The sequence below is a fragment of the Oncorhynchus nerka genome, linkage group LG23 (genome assembly GCF_034236695.1).
Source record: "Oncorhynchus nerka isolate Pitt River linkage group LG23, Oner_Uvic_2.0, whole genome shotgun sequence".
Classification (NCBI taxonomy): Eukaryota; Metazoa; Chordata; class Actinopteri; order Salmoniformes; family Salmonidae; genus Oncorhynchus; species Oncorhynchus nerka.
In genome coordinates this window covers 30290978-30315850 of record NC_088418.1, presented here as the reverse complement: position 1 = coordinate 30315850, position 24873 = coordinate 30290978, and the positions used below count along the sequence as shown (strand labels likewise).

Sequence of the window (24873 nt, the reverse complement as noted above, 5' to 3'; positions counted from 1 at the left end):
AGATTAGACAAAGAGTTTTTCTTCAATGAGTCGGACGGGAGGGATATACTACAGACAACCGTCCAGGTCCAGATCCCCATCATTCGGTGGAGAAGGAAACTGAGATTTGGAGGAAAAAGATCAGGGTGCCTTGTTAGGATCAGGTGACGAGTGGCTAATCTGCCTTTGCCTTCAGTCCTGATAGCTAACGTTCAATTGCTGGAAAATAAATGGGACAAACTGAAAGCATGTAAATCCTACCAACGGTACATTAAAAACTGTAATATCTTATGTTTTACGAGTTGTGGCTGAACGACGACATTAAGAACATATAGCTGACAGGTTATACTCTCTATCCGCAGGATAGAACAGCAGCCTCTGGTAAGACACGGGGCGGGGGCCTATACGTATATGTAAACAACAGCTGGTGCACGATATATAAGGTAGTCTCGAGGTTTTGCTTGCCTGAGGTAGAGTATCTCATGATAAGCTGTAGACCACACTATCTACCTAGAGAGTTTTCATCTGTATTTTTCGTAGCTGTCTACATACCACCACAGACCGATGCTGGCACCAAAACCGCACTCAATGAGCTTTATACAGGAAAACACTCATCCAGAGGCGGCGCTCCTTGTGGTGGGGGACTTTAATGCAGGGAAACTTAAATTGTTTTACCTCATTTCTATCAGCATGTTAAATGTGCAACCAGAGGGAAAACAATTCAGGACCACCTTTACTCCACACACAGAGACGCGTACAAAGCTCTCCCTCGCCCTCTACTTGGCAAGTCTGACCATAATTTTATCCTCCTGGTTCCTGTTTACAAGCAAAAATTAAAGCAGGAAGTACCAGTGACTCCGTCTGTAAAAAAAAAAGTGATCAAATGAAGCAGATGCTAAACTACAGGACTGTTTTGCGTGCACAGACTGGATTATGTTCCGGGATTCTTACACCACATCAGTCATTGGCTTCATCAATAAGTGCATCGATGACGTTGTCCCCACAGTGACTGTACGTACATACCCCAACCAGAAGCTCACTCATTGCAACGTCCCCACTGAACTAAAAGGTAGAGCTGCCTCTTTCAAGGAGCGTGACTCTAACCCGGAAGCTTATAAGAAAACCCGCTATGCCCTCTGACGAACCATCAAACAGGCAAAGCGTCAATACAGGACTAAGATCACACATTGTCCTACACCGGCTCCGATGCTCGTCGGATGTTGCAGGGCTTGCAAACTATTACAGACTACAAAGGGAGGCACAGCTGAGAGCTGCCCAGTGACACGAGCCTACCAGACAAGCAAAATAACTTTTATGCTAGCTTTGAGGTAAGTAACATTGAAACATGCATGAGAGCATCAGCTGTTCCAGACAACTGTGTGATCACGCTCTCCACAGCCAATGTGAGTAAAACCTTTACACAGCTCAACATTCACAAGGCCGCAGGGCCAGACTGATTACCAGGATGTGTGGGTCATGGCTCACATCAACACCATTATCTCAGAAACCCTAGACCCACTCCAATTTGCATACCACCCCAACAGATCCATAGATGATACAATTTCTATTGCACTCCACACTGCCCTTTCACACCTGGACAAAAGGAACACCTATGTGAGAATGCTATTAATTGATTACAGCTCAGCGTTCAACACCATAGTGCCCTCAAAGCTCATCACTAAGATAAAGCCCCTGCGACTAAACACCTCCCTCTGCAACTGGATCCTGGCCTTCATGACGGGCTGCCCCCAGGTGGTAAGGATAGGTAACAACACACCCGCCACTGTGATCCTCAGGGGTACGTGCTCAGACCCCTCCTGTACTCCCTGTTCACTCATGTCTGCACGGCCAGGCATGACTCTAACACCATCATTAAGTTTGCTTATGACACAACAGTGGTAGGCCTGATCACCGACAATGATGAGACAGCCTTTAGGGAGGAGGCCAGAGACCTGGCCGTGTGGTGCAAGTACAACAACCTCTTCCATAACGTGATCAAGACAAAGGAGGTGATTGTGGACTACAGGAAAAGGAGGACCGAGCACGCCCCCATTCTCAGCGACCGGGCTGCAGTGGAGCAGGTTGAGAGCTTCAAGTTCCTTGGTGTCCACATCACCAACAAACTAACATGGTCCAAGCATGCCAAGACAGTTGTGAAGAGGGCACGACAAAACCTATTCCCCCTCAGGAGACTGAAAATATATTTGGCATGGGTCCTCAGATCCTCAAAAGGTTTTACAGCTGCACCATCGAGAACATCCTGACTGGTTGCATCACTACCTGGTATGGCAACTGCAAATAGCCCCGCTATTGTTATTTACTGCTAATCTGTAATTATTAGTTTTTTTATCTCTGACTTTTTTTAAACGTATTTTCATAAAACAGCGTTGTTGGTTAAGGGCTTGTAAGTAAGCATTTCACTGTAAGGTCTACATCTGTTGTGTTCGGTGCATGTGACAAATAACATTTGATTTGATTTGATTTGACCCATGCGAACTGGACCAAAGATATGCCTGAAATGGGAACCAATTTGCCACGATTTATGGGTACAGTGGATATAGACAAATGAATGTGATATTTGAGGCTCTATCTCACTAAGAGATTGTACAATGTACACACAAAATATTGTATTATGAGTTTTTGAGTGTGTTATATGGGAGTAAGATACATGTTTATTTCGACATTATAAAGAAAACCTTTTATAAACAATGGGCAACACTGCCATGTTGATCTGAGCCTTGCTGTTGGAAATCCACATTAGTGTGCGACTTTCAGCTGTCTCAGATGCACCTCCCGCGACTTCACTCCTCCACTTTCGTCTACAGTCGTTTGCTTTAGCGTTACCACTCAAATAAGCCCAATATCTGCGGTGCTGCTCATGGCAACGTCGTCTACCTTTAAATTATGTGACCCGCCAGATTCGGAAGCTTTAAAACCCCATTGGAAAATAAAAAATTATGGTCATAGATGTCAATTCAATGTCCATTCCACATTGGTTCAACATAATTTCATTGAAATGACGTAGAAACAACGTTGATTCAACCAGTGATTTTTGCCCCCCACAAAACATAATTCATATGGTTTTTATTTTATTTTAGTTTTGGAGTCAAAGATAATAGTTTCAGTGTAATTTATTTTTTTCAATCGGGTTTATTAATTATTTACTAAATCGTTTTTTCATGATTAGTTTTCATTTTAGTTTCAGTTTTAGTTTACTATAATAACCTTGACACACACACACCTGTCTAGTCTGCCTAATCTGACTCTCTACTACCCTTTACTACCTCTGTTTTGGAAATAATTCATGCTGTTATCACAGACAACTTCTATCCTCAGCTCCCGTCAGAGATTTGTGGATGCTGTGACAGGCCACAACAGACTTTATGTAACAAGGAAGACAGGACCACAGGAATACATGCACTCATACGTTAATGAGCAGGAATAAAGAGCTCCTTGACCACGCACACCAGTGGTAACATGAACTTTACCCAGTACCAGGACATTTCTGCTCAAAACCTGTTTACTTCTGCCAGGAGGCTGAAACTTGACCACAAGTGGTTCTTCCAGCAAGACATCAAAATCCATAAAGAAATGTTTAATTGGCCACCAAATCAACATTTTGCAATAGCCATCTCGGTCTCCGGACTTGAAAACCTGTGGTTTGAATTGAAGAGAGCAGTCCATAAGCGCAGACTAAGGATATCAAGGATCTGGAAGGATTCTGTATGGAGGAATGGTCTCGATCCCTCCCAATGTGTAACTCATAAAACATTTTAGAGGAAGACTCAGAGCCATTTTCCTCACAAGGTGAGGTATTTAAAGGTATTGAAAAAGAGGTGTCAATCATTTTTACCCTTACCTTTTTGAGAACAAATTATATTACTTGGTAAACTAAATATTTTTATCTGAGAAATTGTATTAGTACTACAGAAAATAATTTCCAAAGTGTTTAGAGCATACAATATAGCTCAGTACTTGATTTTTTAAAATTTTACACACTTATTTTTGCTCATCTTTATCAAGGGTGTAAATAATTTCTGACTCCACTGTGTACCCACTCATTCAATCAATAAGATCAATTTGATGTTATTTTAATGGACAAAAAATGTGCTTTTCTTTCAAAAACAAGGACATTTCTAAATGACCCCAAACTTTTGAACGGTAGTGTATGTTAATAGATGATTTAATTTAATAGAGGTGCAAATAATTCAACAAACCTGTTTTCACTTTGTCTATGATGTATTGTGTATATATTGATGAGGGAATTTTATTTTATTTTAGAATAGGGCTGTAATGTAACAAAATGTGGAAAAAGTATTTCTGAATTCTCTGTAGATTCACTGTATTTCATTCAGTTGCACAGTACAGAATAAACTGTATAGCAGGGGTGGCAAATTTACAGCCCACAATCCAAATCTGGCCAGCAAGCCTGCAGTGGATTTGGGGAAATTATAATTATGGTTGAAAAACAACTTCTCTCTATACTTGAATGTCTACAACCAAAATGCATTTAGGCATTTAGGCAGGGATCTAGTCGTTAGAGGATACTGTTGAGAATGTTCATATTCATGTGTAAAGTGTATCAATCAAACAACGATGATCGGACAATGATGTATTGTATAGACAGAAGTAGGAACGGTTATGTACAATGCTTATCAGAGCCTCCTTTCTATGTTCCAGCTGCGTTGAACGTTAACACCAACGCCAACCCCAGGGGAGACTGCCAGGTAAGTGGTCCCGCCAACACGTTTCTACAGTATATACTTTATACTGTATATATATACGGATATATACTTTATACTGATTTCGAAGTGTGTTAATACTGTGTTTTGTGCTGCCTGTGCTGTCCACCCCTGGGAAAATAGAGTTCTCCATTCAATCTAACTATGTCCCCCTTTTTGCTACAATACATTTCAGAAATGGTTTCCCGGAAACAGAAGCCTGGCCTTGGACTAAGAACCACTTTTAAATGGAGAATCTCAATTGAACATTTATTTTAGTCTTGGACTTGGCTGAATCGGTGTCTGGAAACCGTCTCTCAGTGTTTTAAGGCTAGGACCTTGTGCCGCAGCATTAAGACATCTGCAACATGCTGAGCAATCTGATGGAGATATTCTGTTTCCGATACAGTTGATGTGATAGACTCAGCCGTCGGTGGGAAGAGTTAAAAGCCATTGAAGTGCAGCTTATCAATAGTGTAGTTCATACATGCATACAGACCCTCAGGCAGAACAGCACACACACATACAACAGGGGGGGATTTACACATACATAACCTTTCCAATAGCCAATACTAAGCCACATGCTTTGACATTGAGGTTAAAGAAAGTGTGATTTCTCAATTTACCTCGTTTAGCTTACCGTTACATTAGACAAATCAGGACGACAATATTATTGTAATTGTTTTTTGTATAAAAAAATCTTACATTACAGCTCACTTTGAGCAAATTTGGAATTTGCAAATAATTAATTTAATCATAGCAAATTCTGCGATTAACTCAATTAAATGTTTTAATCATTTGACAGACCTACATAGAACGTATGTTCACAATTAAACGTCTCCGTTTCAGCTACACCATGGTATCCGCTCCTGTCCTCCCATGGCCTATCAGCCTTTACAACCATTAGTGGATACCCTGAAATGCACTTAATTAAATTGAGGTACACCTGTGACTGGCAGGGGCAGGAGGGTTCATTCAAGAACCAAAACAAACTTCAACCCCGTTGCACACACACCCTCCCACCTCACACATACATTATATCATAGCTGCCACCACTATGTCATAGCTGCCACCGTTGTCACCAAACTGATTGTCACCATTGATAATGTATTCATACATAGGAAAGACATACACACAAACAAACACACACTACTGTCCTTTGAAACTCTTGTACCCACACACACTCTGCCACACGCCATTTATTGACACTCCAAACACAGCCAGCAGTTAATCTGTCACCTCCACACCGACACCGAAAACAACCAGTGGACACAAACACTGCAGACGGGGGCTACCGCCACCATGTTTACGCTGTAGACACCAGCTACACCCGGCCTCCCTCGTTGTGGCAACCAGCCGAGCATGTCGGTGCCTTGGCGACCGACATCACCCCACCCTCACTACATGCCTTGTAGATCTGTATGTGTGCAGTGACAAAGGAGTGACAATGCAAAAGTTGATAGAGAGGTCATTGCTTCTAATGTCAGTCATGAACACACCTGAATCAGCCTTTTGGCAAAACTGCTAAATCATGTTCAAGTGCACCTGCTTGCTTGAATAAAGGTGAAAGCACAATGATCAAATCAAAATCAAATCAAATGTATTTATATAGCCCTTCGTACATCAGCTGATATCTCAAAGTGCTGTACAGAAACCCAGCCTAAAACCCAAAACAGCATGCAATGCAGGTGTAGAAGCACTGTGGCTAGGAAAAACTCCCTAGAAAGGCCAAAACCTCTTCTGGCTGTGCCGGGTGGAGATTATAACAGAACATGGCCAAGATGTTCAAATGTTCATAAATGACCAGCATGGGCAAATAATAATAATCACAGGCAGAACAGTTGAAACTGGAGCAGCAGCACGGCCAGGTGGACTGGGGACAGCAAGGAGTCATCATGTCAGGTAGTCCTGAGGCATGGTCCTAGGGCTCAGGTCCTCCGAGAGAGAGAAAGAAAGAGAGAAAGAGAGAATTAGAGAGAGCATACTTAAATTCACACAGGACACCGGATAGGACAGGAGAAGTACTCCAGATATAACAAACTGACCCTAGCCCCCCGACACATAAACTACTGCAGCATAAATACTGGTGGCTGAGACAGGAGGGGTCAAGAGACACTGTGGCCCCATCCGATGTCACCCCCGGACAGGGCCAAACAGGAAGGATATAACCCCACCCACTTTGCCAAAGCACAGCCCCCACACCACTAGAGGGATATCTTCAACCACCAACTTACCATCCTGAGACAAGGCCGAGTATAGCCCACAAAGATCTCTGCCACGGCACAACCCAAGGGGGGGCGCCAACCCAACCCAATGATGAATGGCTGTGGGTGTTTGAATCACCTGCATTAGTGTAGCCACATTTTTTCAAATGCACCGGTATTGCCACAAGGGTAACAACGATATCGGGCATTATGGATTATTTCAAATTAGTTTGGCTGCATCAGTGTCCTGTGTCTTCCATAGGCATACTGCAATATTACTTAATCTTCCATATATATTTACATTGATACATGCTGGAGAATTAAGCAAAAAAAAATTGGAGACAAAATGTGTGTTACTTTGGGAACTCATTTAGTCCCCATGCGATCCCTCTCAATTCCACACTGCCAGTATCTTGTGTCTCCCCATGCAGGCCTACGTGGAGCTGACCGAGCTGATGAATGACCAGCAGAACCAGCAGGGCTGGCAGGAGACGGGCCGATGGGTGGGCTATGAGGAGAGCTACGACCCCGAGGCCGGGGGTTGGGGACCCTCACACATCTCCTACCTCACCTTCAAGAGCCTCATCCAACTGCGCCGCACCATGAACACAGGTCAGAACAGGGACGTGTTTATTAGGGTACACAGTGGGAAATGTTTTGAAACGCTTTGCAATGGAAATTGAAAATGAAACATTACTTAGTCCAGGTAGAACCTCGTGTTTTGTCCCATGGTTGTGTTCATTAGGCACCAAACTGAAGAAAATGTACTGAAACAGGGAGGAACTACTTGGGCTTGTCCAATGAGAAATGCTAATTGTCATTTTTAAGTTCTGAAATGTTTTAAGACGTTTTCCGTTGCATGCCCTAATGCAGCGTTTACAAACTAGGGGTTGCAACCCTATGTAGGTTGCTTGATTTGAAAATAGGGTCACGAGAGAAACTCTGGAGAAAAATTGCTGCTTGGTTCATAGAACCATTGTGATGTGAGTAACCTTCGATATCCGCTGAACAGGTCCTGACAAACAAAGCGGTTTCTGTTTACTTCCTATAAATGTCGCTCTAACTTGTGAACGGTTGAAGCTATAAGCTATTACAATGCTCACAAGCCACACAGACTCGGGGGGGGGGGGAGAACATCATAATTGAAAGCGATGATGGTGTTCTTTTCTACACAGAATGTCATGCACAATTATTGCCTGATAATCTTCTGAACTTCCTGATACCTTTCTGATGCATTTTAGTCACTTCAAACCATACTTCCTTCAGATTGAAGTACTGTCAGACTGATTTGTAATAGACTGTCATAGCGCCCAAATAAAACATGAAACATTAGCTATTGATTACATCACTTTCTTTACATGGTGAGGTTGTAAAAAATACATATATATTTATATATATCAAAATGGGGTCACTGGCCAAAAACATTTGGGAACACGACCGAGTATAGAGTTGAATGGAGGAAATGGGCCAATTCCAATAGTTTTCAAATGCGTTCTTCCTCCTTCTCTCATAGAAATATTACTTATCTGAATATAATTTATTTGAATTTGAATGGAATATAATAGAATAGAATAGAATGGACTGAAAAGCCTGCCAACTGGGCACGCCCCGTCATTTCAAAGTGGACGTTTGGGTAATATTTGGTTGAGATGTTGATCACTGAGATTTCATTATTCACCGACTCAAAAAGACAGCCAGAAGTTTTGTAAATTCCCAATATGTTATCAATATGCTTTCAAACATCTAAAAGCACAACTAAATTCCAGTGGAAAAACAATATCTGCTTTTTAGTTTAGGTGTCATCTAAATGTCTTATCTGCGCTTTCAACCATTTAAAAGCACAACAAAGTTCAAATGGCAATACAATGTCAGATATGTTGTATTTATACAACAACTTAATGCGTTATCACTGTGTTTCATCAAATAGCACAGCCAAATAACCTGGATTGCAGTTGAGATTACATTAAAAGTACATATTGCAGAGCCTCCCGAGTGGTGCAGTGGTCTAAGGCACTGCATCGCGTCACTACAGACCCGGGTTTGATCCCAGGCTGTGTCGCAGCCGGTCGCGACCGGGAGACCCATGAGGCGGCGCACGATTGGCCCAGCATTGTCTGGGTTAGGGATGGGTTTGGCTGGCCGGGATGTCCTTGTTCCATTGCGCTCTAGTGACTCCTTGCGGCGGGCCAGGTGCATACACGCTGACTTTGGTCGCCAGCTGGTACGGTGTTTGCTCCGACACATTGGTGAAGCTGGGTTCCGGGTTAAGCGAGCAGTGTGTCAAGAAGCAGTGCAACTTGGCGGGGTCGTGTTTCGGAAAATGCATGGCTCTCGACCTTCGCCTCTCCCGAGTCCGTACGTGAGTTGCAGCAATGGGACAAAACTGTAACTACCAATTGGGGTGAAAGAAAAGTACACAGTGCAAGTGATCAACAAGATTCTGCACAGATTATTATAGCAAGTGTGAAGATCTCCACAACTTGCGACCTTTGCATGCTATCTTGAACATTAATGCTTTCTATGATTAAGTAGGAAGAGATTTATACTAGTTACAGTAAACTAAACTCAAAATGTAGCCATGGATGTGTTGCACATTTTAAGGTTGGAAAAATACAGTTACATTCATTTGTAAGATAGCCTTAACTTTAAGCTGTTTACTGTAATACGAAAATACAGTGTCAAGAAAAAGTATGTGAACCCTTTGGAATTACCTGGATTTCTGGGTCATAAAAATTCACAAGAGTCACAACAATAGACAAACAGTGTGCTTAAACTAATAACACACAAATTGTTGTATTTTTCTTGTCTATATTGAATACATCATTTAAACATTCACAGTGTAGGTTGGAAAAAGTATGTGAACCCCTAGGCTAATGACTTCTCCAAAAGCTAATTGGAGTCAGGAGTCAGCTAACCTGGAGTCCAATTAATGAGACGAGATTGGAGATGTTGGTTAGAGCTGCCCTGCCCCATAAAAAACACTCACAAAATTTGAGTTTGCTATTCACAAGAAGCATTGCCTGACGTGAACCATGCCTCAAACAAAAGAGATCTCAGAATACCTACGATTAAGAATTGTTGACTTGCATAAAGCTGGAAAGGGTTACAAAAGTATCTCTAAAAGCCTTGATGTTCATCAGTCCACTGTAAGACAAAATGTCTGTAAATGGAGAAGGTTCAGCAGTTACTACTCTCCCTAGGAGTGGCCGTCCTGCAAAGATGACTGCAAGAGCACCGCACTGAATGCTCAGTGAGATTAAGAAGAATCCTAGAGTGTCAGCTAAAGACTTACAGAAATCTCTGGAACATGCTAACATCTCTGTTGACGAGTCTACAACACGTAAAACACTAAACAAGATTGGTGTTCATGGGAGGACCCCATGAAAGAAGCCACTGCTGTCCAACAAAAACATTGCTGCACGTTTGAAGTTCGCAAAAGAGCACCTGGATGTTCCACAGCGCTACTGGCAAAATATTCTGTGACAGATTAAACTAAAGTTGAGTTGTTTGGAAGGAGCACACAACACTATGTGTGGAGAAAAAAAGGGACAGCATACCAACATCAAAACCTCATCCCAACTGTAAAGTATGGTGGAGGGAGCTTCATGGTTTGGGGCTGCTTTGCTGCCTCAGGGCCTGGACATCTTGCTATCATCGACGGGAAAATGATTTCCCAAGTTGATCAAGACATTTTGCTGTAGAATGTAAGGCTATCTGTCTGCGAATTGAAGCTCAACAGAAGTTGGGTGATGCAATACGACAATGACCCAAAACATAGAAGTAAATCAACAACAAAATGGCTTCAACAGAAGAAAATACCCCTTCTGGAGTGGCCCAGTTAGAGTCCTGACCTCAACCCGATTTGAGATGCTGTGGCATGACGTCAAGAGAGCAGTACACACCAGACATCCCAAGAATATTGCTGAACTGAAACAGTTATGTAAAGAGGAATGGTCCAAAATTCCTCCTGACAGTTGTGCAGGTCTGATCCGCAACTGCAGAAAATGTTTGGTTGAGGTTGTTGCTGTCAAAGGATGGTCAACCAGTTATTAAATTTGGTTCACATACTTTTTGCAATGTGAATGTTTACACGGTGTGTTCAATAAAGACATGAAAACGTGTAATGGTTTGTGTGTTAGTTTAATCAGAGTGTGTTTGTCTACTGTTGTGACCTAGATGAAGATAAGTACAAATTTGATGACCAATTTATGCAGAAATCGAGGTAATTCCAAAGGGTTCCCGTACTTTTTCTTTCCACTGTATTGTTGAATTGTGTTTGGTTGACAACGCAGGAGAGTTTCATCTGAGCCACTGGCTTTATCCTATTCTTGAACTTTTATTTTTTGTTGAGATGAAGACCTGAATCCAACATATTAATTATTCATTTGTAGACAAACTGGAATGAAATCAGTGGCACAGATGGATCTATGCAAACAGAAAATATGCAATGTTGCGGCAGCGTAGCCTAGTGGTTAGAGCGTTGGACTAGTAACCGGAAGGTCGCAAGTTCAAACCCCCGAGCTGACAAGGTACAAATCTGTTGTTCTGCCCCTGAACAGGCAGTTAACCCACTGTTCCCAGGCCGTCATTGAAAATAAGAATGTGCTCTTAACTGACTTACCTGGTTAAATAAAGGTCAAATTAAAAAATTTGACAACCAAGCACAATTCAGTATCCAGTGAGGAAGTACAGTTCCCGCTCAGCCCAGTCAAAACTGTTCGCTGCTCTGGCCCCCCAATGGTGGAACAAACTCCCTCACGACGCCAGGACAGCGGAGTCAATCACCACCTTCCGGAGACACCTGAAACCCCACCTCTTTAAGGAATACCTAGGATAGGATAAAGTAATCCTTCTCCCCCCCCCTTAAAAGACCTAGATGCACTATTGTAAAGTGGCTGTTCCACTGGATGTCATAAGGTGAAAGCACCAATTTGTAAGTCGCTCTGGATAAGAGCGTCTGCTAAATGACTTAAATGTAAATGTCTCAAAATGAATAATTTGATACTGGATGTTCGATTCACATCTCCATCTCAACCAAAAATCTATGTCAAAGAATAGGACAAAATCTTATCAAACTTGTAATGCACTTTAAATCAAGTTTGATTTAATTTACCCTATTCTTTAATTTAGATGTTTGGTTGAGATGGTGACATCCAACGTATTAATGATTACATTGAAGGAATGTTGATTCCATTAGTTTGTGCCCAGTGGGTAGTTCCTTCTTCTTTTAGTGAGGTAATCAGTGATCATGCATGACTGGATTGGCAAAAGCTATGTTGTAACTCTGTCTTTGTTGCAGTAGCTACCTTGTAAAGGGAAAGGAAGCATTTATTGAAAAGTGTTTGAACAGGTTTGAAGATGAGTGAATATCATCAAGATAAGATCTTGAGAGAAATCATCAGATTTTGACCTTGAAGCTCGAGTGAGCTCCGTCAACTGCCCTCTAACTATAGAACCCGTATTTCTAGGTTGTGTTGCAATATAAGAGGAAATTACCTATAGGGGTACTGCACCTGCATATTCCTTCCCATACAACCAGTCTACATCGATGTCCTGATTCAGAGGGGTTGGGTTAAATGCGGAAGACACATTTCAGTTTAATGCATTCAGTTGTGCAACTGACTCGGTATCCCCTTTCCGTTTCCCTTCCTTCGCAGTTACTCTCTCTCTTCCACCCCTCTAACATCCTCCCTGGCCCTGTTCAACCTCTCACCCTGTGATGTTTCCTGTGGATTGTTCAGGTGTGGTGATGCTAGACCGGGTGGAGCGCAGTCTCTCCGGCATCGCTGAGAAGATAGTGGACGAGTTGATCAGCAAGAAAGAGATCAGGCCCAGCGATCGGGATGGAGTGCTCCATTCCCTGCTCCAAAACCGCAGGTAATGTTCACTAAGTGTTCAATAAGCTACGCTTGTATGATTAGTCAGCTTGCCTAAGACCTGCAGACTTGTGTTTGCTGTCTATGTAAAAGTCTAGGCTTTAGCGCAATGGGTTCAGATGGTCTGTCATAGTAAAGTCCTACTCAGGTCTTTGTATCGGAGATGGTTCAAAGCCAAGCCATACCACTGTCCATATAAATACTAACTAAGGGACCAGTGAGGAGGAAGGGGAGGAGCATCTCACTCAGAGGAGGAAGGGGAGGAGCATTATTTTTAGATAAAATTATACTAAATACATTCACAACACCAAATAACTGATTAAAACACACCGTTTTGCAGTGAAGATCTACAGTAGCCTCAAAAGCACCCTCTAGGGTAGCACCATGGTGTACCCTGAGAACAGGTATTTTCTGTCCTCCTCTGGGTACATTGACTTCAATACAAAACCTAGGAGGCTCATGGTTCTCACCCCCTTCAATAGACTTACACAGTAATCATGGCGACTTCTGAAGGACATCCTCCAACCTATCAGAGCTATTGCAGCATGAACTGACATGTTGCCCATCCAATCACAGAATCAGAGAATCTACTGAAAGCTACAGCTACCTAGTACTACAGTGCATAAAGTGTGGTGAGTAGTTGACTCAAAGAGAGAGAAAAACAATAGTTGAACGGTTTTTGGAAAATAAATTTCTTCACAAATGAAGGAGAAGCAGCAGAGAGAGAGAGAAAGCTAGCTATATTTTGTTGTACTCATTTCTTCCTTGTTAACCTGTCACTTACTTAGCTAATGCAGCTAATTTAGCCTACTCAATAAACTGACTCAGAGAGGAATGCTATGTATGTTAGCTAGAAGACTAAGGCTTTCCAACACTGCAACTCTTCCAAGTTAAGGTAAACTTGAGGTTTTATTCATTTATTTCCACCGGGGCCCGCCAATTCTGTTGCAAAACGTTCCTTAAACGGAAGCAAATGGAACGAAATGGGGAGGGACATACATGAATTTGTTCAATAGAAACTCGTTTTAGTTTTTTGCAAACAGTTTGGACTAATGATTACACCCCAGATCAGCTAGATGTAGGCAAAAATGTGCAAGGTGGTATTGAATGTGTCACTGTCTGTCACCTTGATTACTCCAATTTGTCTCTCGACCGATGTACCCACATTAGAAACTTTCATTTGAAGGCTAGGTTGTAGCAACCTCATGATGGTTATAGGGCAAATTTGAGTATCATCTAGTAGCCTAAACCTGTTGATGTTACATTGAGTTAAGTGAACAGAATATGAATGACAGTCATCCAATATGCAGGAGTAGAAATAAGGCCATACTGTAAGGATCGGTGCTGGAGACGAGAAGCAGGTACAGGGAGTGAACCACGGACAGGAACAGAATACAGACAGCGTCTGGACAGGGGAAACCGAAATGACAATAATGCTGACACGGGGATGAAACAGACAGATATAGAGAAGGCAATCAAAACGTGGAGTCCAGGTGAGTCCAATGAGTGCTGATGCGCATAATGATGGTGACAGGTGTGCGTAATGAAAGGCTGCCTGGCACCCTTGAGCGCCAGAGAGGGAGAGTGGGAGCAGGCATTACAGCACCCCACCCTCTAGGGACGCCACCCGGCGTCCCACCTGGCCGAGCCTGATGGGCCGGCCTAGGCATGCGCCCTGGACAAGCTGGCTGGGGGGCGTAGACGCCCGACGAGCCAGCAGAGGCATGGGAGCCTTGTGAGCCGGCTGAGGCGTGAAAGCCTGACAATCCTGCTGAGGCATGGGGGCCCAACGAGATGGCTGAGGCTCTGGGAGCCTGACAATCCGGCTGAAGAGTGAAAGCCTGACGATCCCGGTGAGGCGGGGGAGCCCGACGATCCGACTGAGGCGTGGGAGCCTGATGAGCCGGCTGAGGCATGATGTGGGGTGGGAGCCTGCCGACCCAGCCGGGGCAAGGAAACCTCTCAAGCTAGCTAAGGCATGGAAGCCCGAAAAGCCAGCTGAGTCACCCCTGGTTCCATTGGCAGCGGCACCCAGACCCGATGTCACCAGCAAAACAAAAAACAAAAACCTCCCTGAGGCTTTATATAGGGGTGTCAGCATTCTGTAAGGATCGACGTTGGAGCCGAGAAGCAGTTACAGGGAGTGAACATTTTAAGAACCACGGACAGGAACAGAAAACGGACAGCATCTGGACAGGGGAAACGGAAACGACAATAATGCTGAAACTGGGATGAAACAGACAGATATAGGGAAGGCAATCAAAATGTGAAGGAGTCCAGGTGGGTCCAATGAGCGCTGATGTGCGTAATGATGGTGACAGGTGCCTGGCGCCCTCGAGTGCCAGAGAGGGATAGCGGGAGCACGCGTGACACATACTCATAAAGAAAATGCCACCGACCACCGCTGTTAGGAGCAGACCAGGGGCCAGTTAAACCAGTTGAGAATATGCCTGGTCGTAACTCTACAACTTACATAGAATGGGGACCTGTTAAATTACCTAGGCATAAGCCTTTCTATGAGCTTACATACAGTACGTGAATATAAGGTGTGATTCTCTCCCCAGCCAAACTGCAGTAGAGGGCCAACCCTTGGTCGGGGGGGCGGAGATGCAGACCTTTTCTGTCAAAGAGAGGGTACGTGTAATGTGTCATTCAGTCAGCAGTCACCCTAAACAGTAATAGATCAACAATACCAACATTTAAAAACACAGAAATTCAATGTCAACAACCATTTTAGATCATTGATTTGACTAAATACTATACACATTACTTTTCTTTCCTCAGAGAGATGCAACTGACACTGTAGAGGCCTCTATGGTGCTTGTTGGTAAGTGCAAATCTGAATTTGAATCAGTACACTGTGTGTGTGTGTGTGTCTGTGTGTGCACACATCTTCATGCCGGTCTATGTGTATGTATTCTCATACCTCACAGGAGGTTGGTGGCACCTTAATTTGGGAGGATGGCTCATAATAATGGCTGGAATGGAGGGAATGGAATGGTATAAAACACATGGAAACCATACTGTATGTTTGATGAGTTCGATACCATTCCATTGATTCCGTTCCAGCCATTACTATGAGCCAGTCCTCCCCAATTATGGTGCCACCAACATCCTGTGTCATACCTATGTATGCTTATGTATGTTTGTTTGTATGTGTATGTGTACCAGGAGCTCTGGACTTCCTGGAGAGGCCCACGGTGGCATTTGTGCGTCTGAAGGAGGCTCTGGTTCTGGATTCGGCCCTGGAGGCCCCAGTGCCAGTCCGCTTCGTCTTTATCCTGGTGGGCCCCACCAAGAGTGACATGGACTACCACGAAACCGGCCGCGCAATGGCAGCACTCATGGCCGACAAAGTGAGTTAGCAAATTAAAAGGTCCAATGAAAGAGCAGGAAGTGGAGATGAGCGAAACTGTACAGGAAATGAGAGCAGGTTAACAGGAAATGGTAATCATCAAAAACGGGATTCATGACACATTGTTTAACCAGCATCAGTACATGCATGTAAAATATGGGTGTTTCTAGGACTACAACCATGAAACACTCTGCATTTAGGAGAAATGCAAAACAATTTCTCCATTGAGCATGTTAATTATTCCAGGACTGGGCTTAATCTGTGTCAGGGAAACAGGCCCAAATATATAACTTCACAACAATACAAAAAGACACTAGACATCATCCTCATACTTTCTCACATCCCCATTTCTTTCCCCTCTCTTCTTTTCCCTCTATCCCAGGTGTTCAACCAGGCGGCGTTCCAAGCGCAGGGCGAAAGGGAGCTGATGGACGCCGTGGCTGACTTCATGGACTGCAGCATCGTGATCCCTCCCACGGAGATCCAGGACGGGGCGATGCTCCAGTCCATCATCGGCTTCCAGAAAAACTGCTGCAGGAGAGGCTCCGTCCCTCCGACCCCGTGTTGCATCTGGACTTGAAGCCCCGCAAATGTGGGTGGAGGCTCTACAATAATACAATAGATTAGAATGAATTAAAATAGCATCAATACATGAGCATACACATACATAAGTGTTGCAAAAACCCATTTGCATCCATAGCACCTGTTTTGTAGTTGGTTAATGGAGGTCTCCCTCTGTTAAAAAAAAACATACAGTTGAAGTCGGAAGTTTACATACACTTAGGTTGGATTCATTAAAACTCGTTTTTCAACCACTCCACAAATTTATTGTTAACAAATTATAGTTTTGGCAAGTCAGTTAGGACATCTACTATGTGCATGATACCAGTAATTTTTACAACAATTGTTTACAGACAGATTATTTCACTTATAATTCACTGTATCACAATTCCAGTGGGTCAGAAGTTTACATACACTAAGTTGACTGTGCCTTTGAACAGCTTGGAAAATTCCAGAAAATTATGTAATGGCTTTAGAAGCCTCTGATAAGCTAATTGACATCATTTGAGTCAATTGGAGGTGTTCCTGTGGATGTATTTTAAGGCCTACCTTCAAACTCAGTGCCTCTTTGCTTGACATCATGGGAAAATCAAAAGAATGAGACCATGAGACCATGCAGCCATCATACCGCTCAGGAAGGAGACATGTTCTGTCTCCTATAGATGAACGTACTTTGGTGCGAAAAGTGCAAATCAATACCAGAACAACAGCAAAGGACCTTGTGAAGATGCTGGAGGAAACAGGTACAAAAGTATCTATATCCACAGTTAAACAAGTCCTATATCAACATAACCCTAAAGGCCGCTCAGCAAGGAAAAAGCCACTGCTCCAAAACCGCCATAAAAAAAACAGACTACGGTTTGCAACTGCACATGGGGACAAAGATCATATTTTTTTGAGAAATGTCTTCTGGTCTGATGAAACAAAAATAGAACTGTTTGGCCATAATGACCATCATTATGTTTGGAGGAAAAAGGGGGAGGATTGCAAGCCGAAGAACACCATCCCAACTGTGAAGCACGGGGGTGGCAGCATCATGCTGTGGGGGTGCTTTGCTGCAGGAGGGATTGGTGCACTTCACAAAATAAATGGCAACAGGAGTGTCACGCCCTGACCATAGAGAGCCTTTTATTCTCTATTTTGGTTTGGTCGCGGTGTGACTAGGGTGGGTGATCTAGTGTGTTTATATCTATGTTGGCCTGGTATGGCTCCCAATCAGAGGCAGCTGTTTATCGTTGTCTCTGATTGGGGATAATATTTAGGCAGCCATTTCCCCACTGTGTTTTGTGGGATCTTATTTTGAGTTAGTGCATGTTGCACCTCTTATGTTACGGTTCGTTGTTTGTTTCCTTTTTGTTTTGTAAGTTCACACAAAAAAAAGATGTGGAACTCAGAGCACGTTGCGCCTTGGTCTGTCTCTCCACACAGCCGTGACAATGAGGGAGGACAATTATGTGGATATATTGAAGCAACATCTCAAGACATCAGATCATCAGTTAAAGCTTGGTTGCAAATGGGTCTTCCAAATGTACAATGACCCCAAGCATACTTCCAAAGTTGTGGCAAAATGGCTTAAGGACAACAAAGTCAAGGTATTGGAGTGGCCATCACAACACCCTGACCACAATCCTATAGAAAATGTGTGGGCAGAACTGAAAAAGCGTGTGCGAGCAAGGAGGCCTACGAACCTGACTCAGTTACACCAGCTCGGTCAGGAGGAATGGGCCAAAATTCACCCAACTTATTGTGGGAAGCTTGTGGAAGGCTCCCAGAAACGTTTGACCCAAGTTAAACAATTTAAAGACAACGCTACCAATACTAATTGAGTGTATGTAAACTTCTGACCCACTGGGAATGTGATAAATAAAATAAATAAAAGCTGAAAAAAATCATTCTCTTAACTATTGTTCTGATATTTCACATTCTTAAAATAAAGTGGTGATCCTAACTGACCTAAGACAGGGAAAGGATTAAATGTCAGGAATTGTGAAAAACTGAGGTTAAATGTATTTGGCTAAGGTGTATGTAAACTTCCAACGTTTTCCAGAAAAAAAATTCATATCAGTGTTCCTCTCTAATTTAAATATTTTTTATTACAAGTACAGTACCAGTCAAAAGTTTGGACACATCAACTCATTCCAGGGTTTTTCTTTATTTTTTACTATTTTCTATATTGTAGAATAATAGTGAAGACATCAAAACTATGAAATAACACATATATGGAATCATGTGGTCACCAAAAATGTGCTGGACGATTCAAAATATATTTTATATTTCAAAGTAGCCACCCTTTGCCTTGATGACAGCATTCCAAACTCTTGGCATTCTCTCAACCAGCTTCATGAGGTAGTCACCTGGAATGCATTTCAATTAATAGGTGTGCCTTGTTAATTTGTGGAATTTCTTTCCTTCTTAATGCGTTTGAGCCAATCAGTTGTGTTGTGACAAGGTAGGGGTGGTATACAGAAGATTGCCCTATTTGGTAAAAGACCAAGAACAGCTCAAATAAGTAAAGAGAAATGACAGTCCATCATTTCTTTAAGACACAAAGGTCAGTCAATACGGAAAATTTCAAGAACTTTGAAAGTTTCCTTAAGTGCAGTCGTAAAAACCATCAAGCGCTATGATGAAACTGGCTCTCACGACCACCACAGGAAAGGAACACCCAGAGTTACCTCTGCTGCAGAGGACAAGTTCATTAGAGTTCACTGCACCTCAGATTGCAACCAAAATAAATGCTTCACAGAGTTCAAGTAACAGACACAACTCATCATCAACTTTTCATGAGAGACATACATGCATAAATCAGGCCTTCATGGTCGAATTGCTGAAAAGAAATCACTACTAAAGGACACCAATAAGACGAAGAGACTTGCTTGGTCCAAGAAACACGAGCAATGGACATTAGAGTGGTGGAAATGTGTCCTTTGGTCTGATGAGTCCAAATTTGAGATTTTTGGTTCCAACTGCCATGTCTTTGTGAGACCGCATGTGTGGTTCCCACTGTGAAGCATGAAAGAGCAGGTGTGGGGGTGCTTTGCGGGTGTGACTGTCTGTGATTTTATGTAGTATTCAAGGCACACTTAACCAGCATGGTTACCATAGCATTCTGCAGCAATACGCCATCCCATCTGGTTTGCGCTTAGTGGGACTATCATTTGTTTTTCAACAGGACAATGTCCCAAAGCACACATCCAGAATGTGTAAGGGCTAATTGACCAAGGAGAGTGATGGAGTGCTGCATCAGATGACCTGGCCTTCACAATCACCCGACCTCAACCAATTGAGAGGGTTTGGGATGAGTTGGACCGCAAAGTGAAGGAAAAGCAGCCAACAAGTGCTCAGCATATGTGGGAACTCCTTCAAGACTGTTGGAAAAGCATTCCTCGTGAAGCTGGTTGAGAGAATGCCAAGAGTGTGCAATGCTGTTATCAAGGCAATGGGTGGCTACTTTGAAGAATCTAAAATCTAAAATCTATTTGTTTCCATATTTGTTATTTCATAGTTTTGATGTCTCACTATTATTCTACAGTGTAGAAAATAGTACAAATGTAGAGAAACCCTTGAATGAGTAGGTGTGTCCAAACTTTTTACTGGTACTGTATATTCCAAACCTTCCCAGCTTAGCTATACTTAATATTTTCCTAGCTTCCACACCATCTGGGCCTGGTCCTGAGGATCCTCTGGTTCGTACGGGTCAGCCGTTCGGCGGGATGATACGAGATGCGAAGAGACGCTACCAGCACTATGTGAGTGACTTCACTGATGCCCTCAACGCTCAAGTTCTCGCCGCTATCATCTTCATCTACTTCGCTGCCCTGTCCCCTGCCGTCACCTTCGGAGGATTGCTAGGTAAATACTGTGTGTGTGTTTGTGTCGTAAGCGCTTGATTACGTGTTCGAATGTATGTGTGTGTGTATATACAGTGGGGCAAAAAAGTATTTAGTCAGCCACCAAGTCCCTGGCGGCGTAGTGTGTTACTGATGGTAGGCATTGTTACTTTGGTCCCAGCTCTCTGCAGGTCATTCACTAGGTCCCCCTGTGTGGTTCTGGGATTTTTGCTCACCGTTCTTTTGATCATTTTGACCCCACGGGGTGAGATCTTGCGTGGAGCCCCAGATCGAGGGAGATTATCAGTGGTCTTGTATGTCTTCCATTTCCTAATAATTGCTCCCACAGTTGATTTCTTCAAACCAAGCTGCTTACCTATTGCAGATTCAGTTTTCCCAGCCTGGTGCAGGTCTACAATTTTGTTTCTGGTGTCCTTTGACAGCTCTTTGGTCTTGGCCATAGTGGAGTTTGGAGTGTGACTGTTTGAGGTTGTGGACATGTGTCTTTTATACTGATAACAAGTTCAAACAGGTGCCATTAATACAGGTAACGAGTGGAGGACAGAGGAGCCTCTTAAAGAAGAAGTTACAGGTCTGTGAGAGCCAGAAATCTTGCTTGTTTGTAGGTGACCAAATACTTATTTTCCACCATAATTTGCAAATAAATTCATTAAAAATCCTACAATGTGATTTTCTGGATTTTGTTTTCTCATTTTGTCTGTCATAGTTGAAGTGTACCTATGATGAAAATTACAGGCCTCTCTCATCTTTAAGTGGGAGAACTTGCACAATTGGTGGCTGACTAAATACTTTTTTGCCCCACTGTACACATGTGTGTTCGTGTTATTTATGTGTCAGAGTGAGCGTGTCAGGTGTGTCAGATGGGTGTGATTTGTATTTGGGGACTATTCCATTGGATTAGACAAGCTCAATCAAATGCAACTAAAATATTTGAAAGAAAACAAATACTTTTCAAACCCATGTCTGTAACGCCATAACCTCTCCTTTCCCACTTCCCTACTTCAGCTGATAAGGTGGACAACATGATGGGTGTGTCTGAGCTCCTGATCTCCACCTGTGTCCAGGGAGTCATTTTCTGCTGCATCGCAGCCCAGCCCGTCCTGGTCATCGGCTTCTCAGGCCCACTTCTGGTGTTTGAGGAGGCCTTCTTTGCCGTGAGTGACTCCTCTTTTAACGCAACACCTGCAAAATGACTAAAGAGCTATGGCTCTCTACATCTGATCGACATAACACTGATATTCCATCGTGCATGCAACGATGCATCTTATTCAAGTGTTTTTGTTTGTGTGTTTTTTTCTTTCTGTTATGTTTGTGGTGTCATATCTGTTTCATCATATTTAATTAAATGTATGATGAATAGTAAATGGTCATATGAGAATGATAAAGATGTGTATACGGCATATCCTATTAGTCCAGGCAATATGTGCCAAATTTTAGGTGAGATATTCACTTTTTAATAAAAGTATGATACTTGGTACACTTGTACAGTTTGGGGCCCTGATTATTTTCAAATATGGAGCCAGGGCCTCCCAGGTGGCGCAGTGGTCTAGGGCACTGCATCGCAGTGCTATCCGTGCCAACAGAGACTCTGGGTTTGCGCCCAGGCTCTGTCGCAGCCGGCCGCGACCGGGAGGTCCGTGGGGCGACGCACAATTGGCCTAGCGTCGTCCAGGTTAGGGAGGGTTTGGCCGGTAGGGATATCCTTGTCTCATTGCGCACTAGCGACCCCTGTGGCGGGCCGGGCACAGTGCACGCTAACCAGGTCGCCAGGATGTGCGCTGTGTTAACTTGGTTGGGGTGTGTTTCGGAGAAACACATGGCTTTCGACCTTCGTCTCTCCCGAGCCCGTATGGGAGTTGTAGCGATGAGACAAGATAGTAACTACTAACAATTGGATACAACAAAGTTGGGGAGAATTCAAAAAATAAAATAAAGATGGAGCCAGGTGGTTGTGGTGGAATAGCAAAATGGCCACCATGGCTGCCTGGAGTGATTTTTAAAGTTGTGCATGGCATCATTGTAAACATAGGAGTAGACATAGAACATTTTATGTTATTATGTTTGGTTTTGGAGATATGAGGTAAAATACATTATTTGGTTATGTAGGAATGGGAAATGGCCACCACAGCCGTCATGAGTTATTTTTGCAATGGATCCATATCTGAAAATGTTCAGGGCTCCAAACTGTACAAGTGTACCAAGTTTCATGTTTTTATGAAAAATGTCACATCATTTTCACATATCGCTTTGTCTACAGTATACCACTAAATATCACTGACAACTGGCAATAACCTGGAGTTTTTCCATTCCATTCCATTCAGTTCTGTAAGTCTCAGGACATTGAGTACATTGTGGGGCGTGTGTGGGTGGGCGTGTGGCTGGTGGTCATCGTGGTGCTCATCGTGGCGTTCGAGGGCAGTTTCTTGGTCCGCTTCATCTCCCGCTTCACCCAGGAGATCTTCTCCATCCTTATCTCACTCATCTTCATCTACGAGACCTTCGCCAAGCTGGGCAGGGTATACATCACCATCCCACCTCTGTCCATCCTGTTACATGACACTACTCAACTGTCATTAATGTTACATTAAGTCAGTCTACTGTCATTATTTGTCCATTACATTTCTCCACTGTCATTACTGTTACATTACGTTAATCCCCTGTCATTACATTACATTTCTCCACTATCAACACTGTTACATTACATTATTACACGGTCATTACTGTTACATTACTCCACTGTCTCCAATCCTCTTGCTCACTCTTAACTTTGTTTCAATGTCCATTGCTGGTATCTGACTCAAAGGACCAGAGAAATAAATAATTGTTTTTGCTAAAAATCAGTAATGGAAATACAGCTTTTTCAAAAAGCACAGTCAACTTTCATCCAATCGCTGTCTGTAGATTTTCAAGGCCCACCCATTGATCCTGAACTACGACCACCTCAACAACACGGTGGAGGACCCATGGCACCCAGTGGTGATCCACAACCACCTGTATGACAACAGCACGGGCAACACCACCACCACAGTCAACATCCTGGACCGGGCCTACCCCAACACGGCCCTGCTCTCCATGTGCCTCATGTTTGGATGCTTCTTCATCGCCTTCTTCCTGCGCCAGTTCAAGAACGGGACCTTCCTACCTGGAAAGGTAATGATATTAATGAAAACATTTTTATTCGACAATTTAATGTACATTTAAAGTGGCCTCAGCTATGTGAATACAACAATGCACACATTGAGGATAATGTCAACAGACTAATTTCAATTGTAACATGATTTCCTTTCAACAGGGCTTGTATCTTTAGTTTTAACAACTTTTTTTTTACATACCCACCCCCTCCCGGATTGGGGATCATTAAAGTTCAACTCAATTAAATTATTCAAGTGCTATAAGCACTTTAAATTATAAGACAGGGGACTCGGCACTAGCCTTGGAACCAGTCAGATACACTTGTCAAGCTTTGTTGTTATGTGTTTGTCTGCCTTTCAGATCCGACGCTTGATTGGGGACTTTGGGGTGCCCATTGCTATTTTCTTAATGTGTGTTGTGGACATCAACATAGAGAATGCGTACACCCAGGTTAGTCCTTGCTAGCCTGGTCTCAGATATGTTTGTGCTCTTTTCAACTCCATTGTTCTGTCATTGTCGGACCAAACATGTTGGCATGGTGGCACAAACAGACTGTGACTCAGGTCCTTATTTCTATGACTGCAGGTTTTCTGGAAATGACTACACAAAATTATAAACCATTTTTTTTATAAAGCATTTTCAACCCTACTTTCAACTAAAGTATAAATTCACTTTGTGATAGAATAAACTTGTAGCGTGAGTTGAGCATTATAAGCGTAACTTACCTGATGTAGGAATAGAACAAATGCATTAAAAGTTCGCCACCCTAACTGGTGTCTTTCCCTGGTTAGAAACTGGTCGTACCCAAGGGTCTGACGGTGTCAAACCCTGCTGCCAGAGGTTGGCTCATCAACCCGTTTGGCGAACACAAGACTTTCCCCGTGTGGGTCATGTTCGCTTGCTGTGTGCCCGCTTGTCTCGCCTTCATCCTCATCTTCCTAGAGTCCCAGATCACCACGTGAGTGACAGCTGTCAATCAGTAATCAGGCGATTTACAACGTTTACCGTTTAAAATCAGGCTTTTTCACTTGTAAATCAGGCCATTTTACAAGTGAAATTGTGTGATTGTGAAATAAGTCATTGGATAGAAATTTCAGTTACAAAAGTAACTGAGATATGGAATAATAATTTAGTGTGGAAAACATACTCAGAGAGTAATATGCTTGTATCTCCACCTTGCCCTCAGAAAGGCTA

General features: G+C 43.1%; 1 pseudogene; it reads left to right on the top strand.

Moving 5' to 3' along the window:
• The window catches only part of LOC115106693 (band 3 anion exchange protein-like), a 43986-nt pseudogene that overhangs the window by 1412 nt on the left and 17701 nt on the right, over window positions 1-24873 (top strand).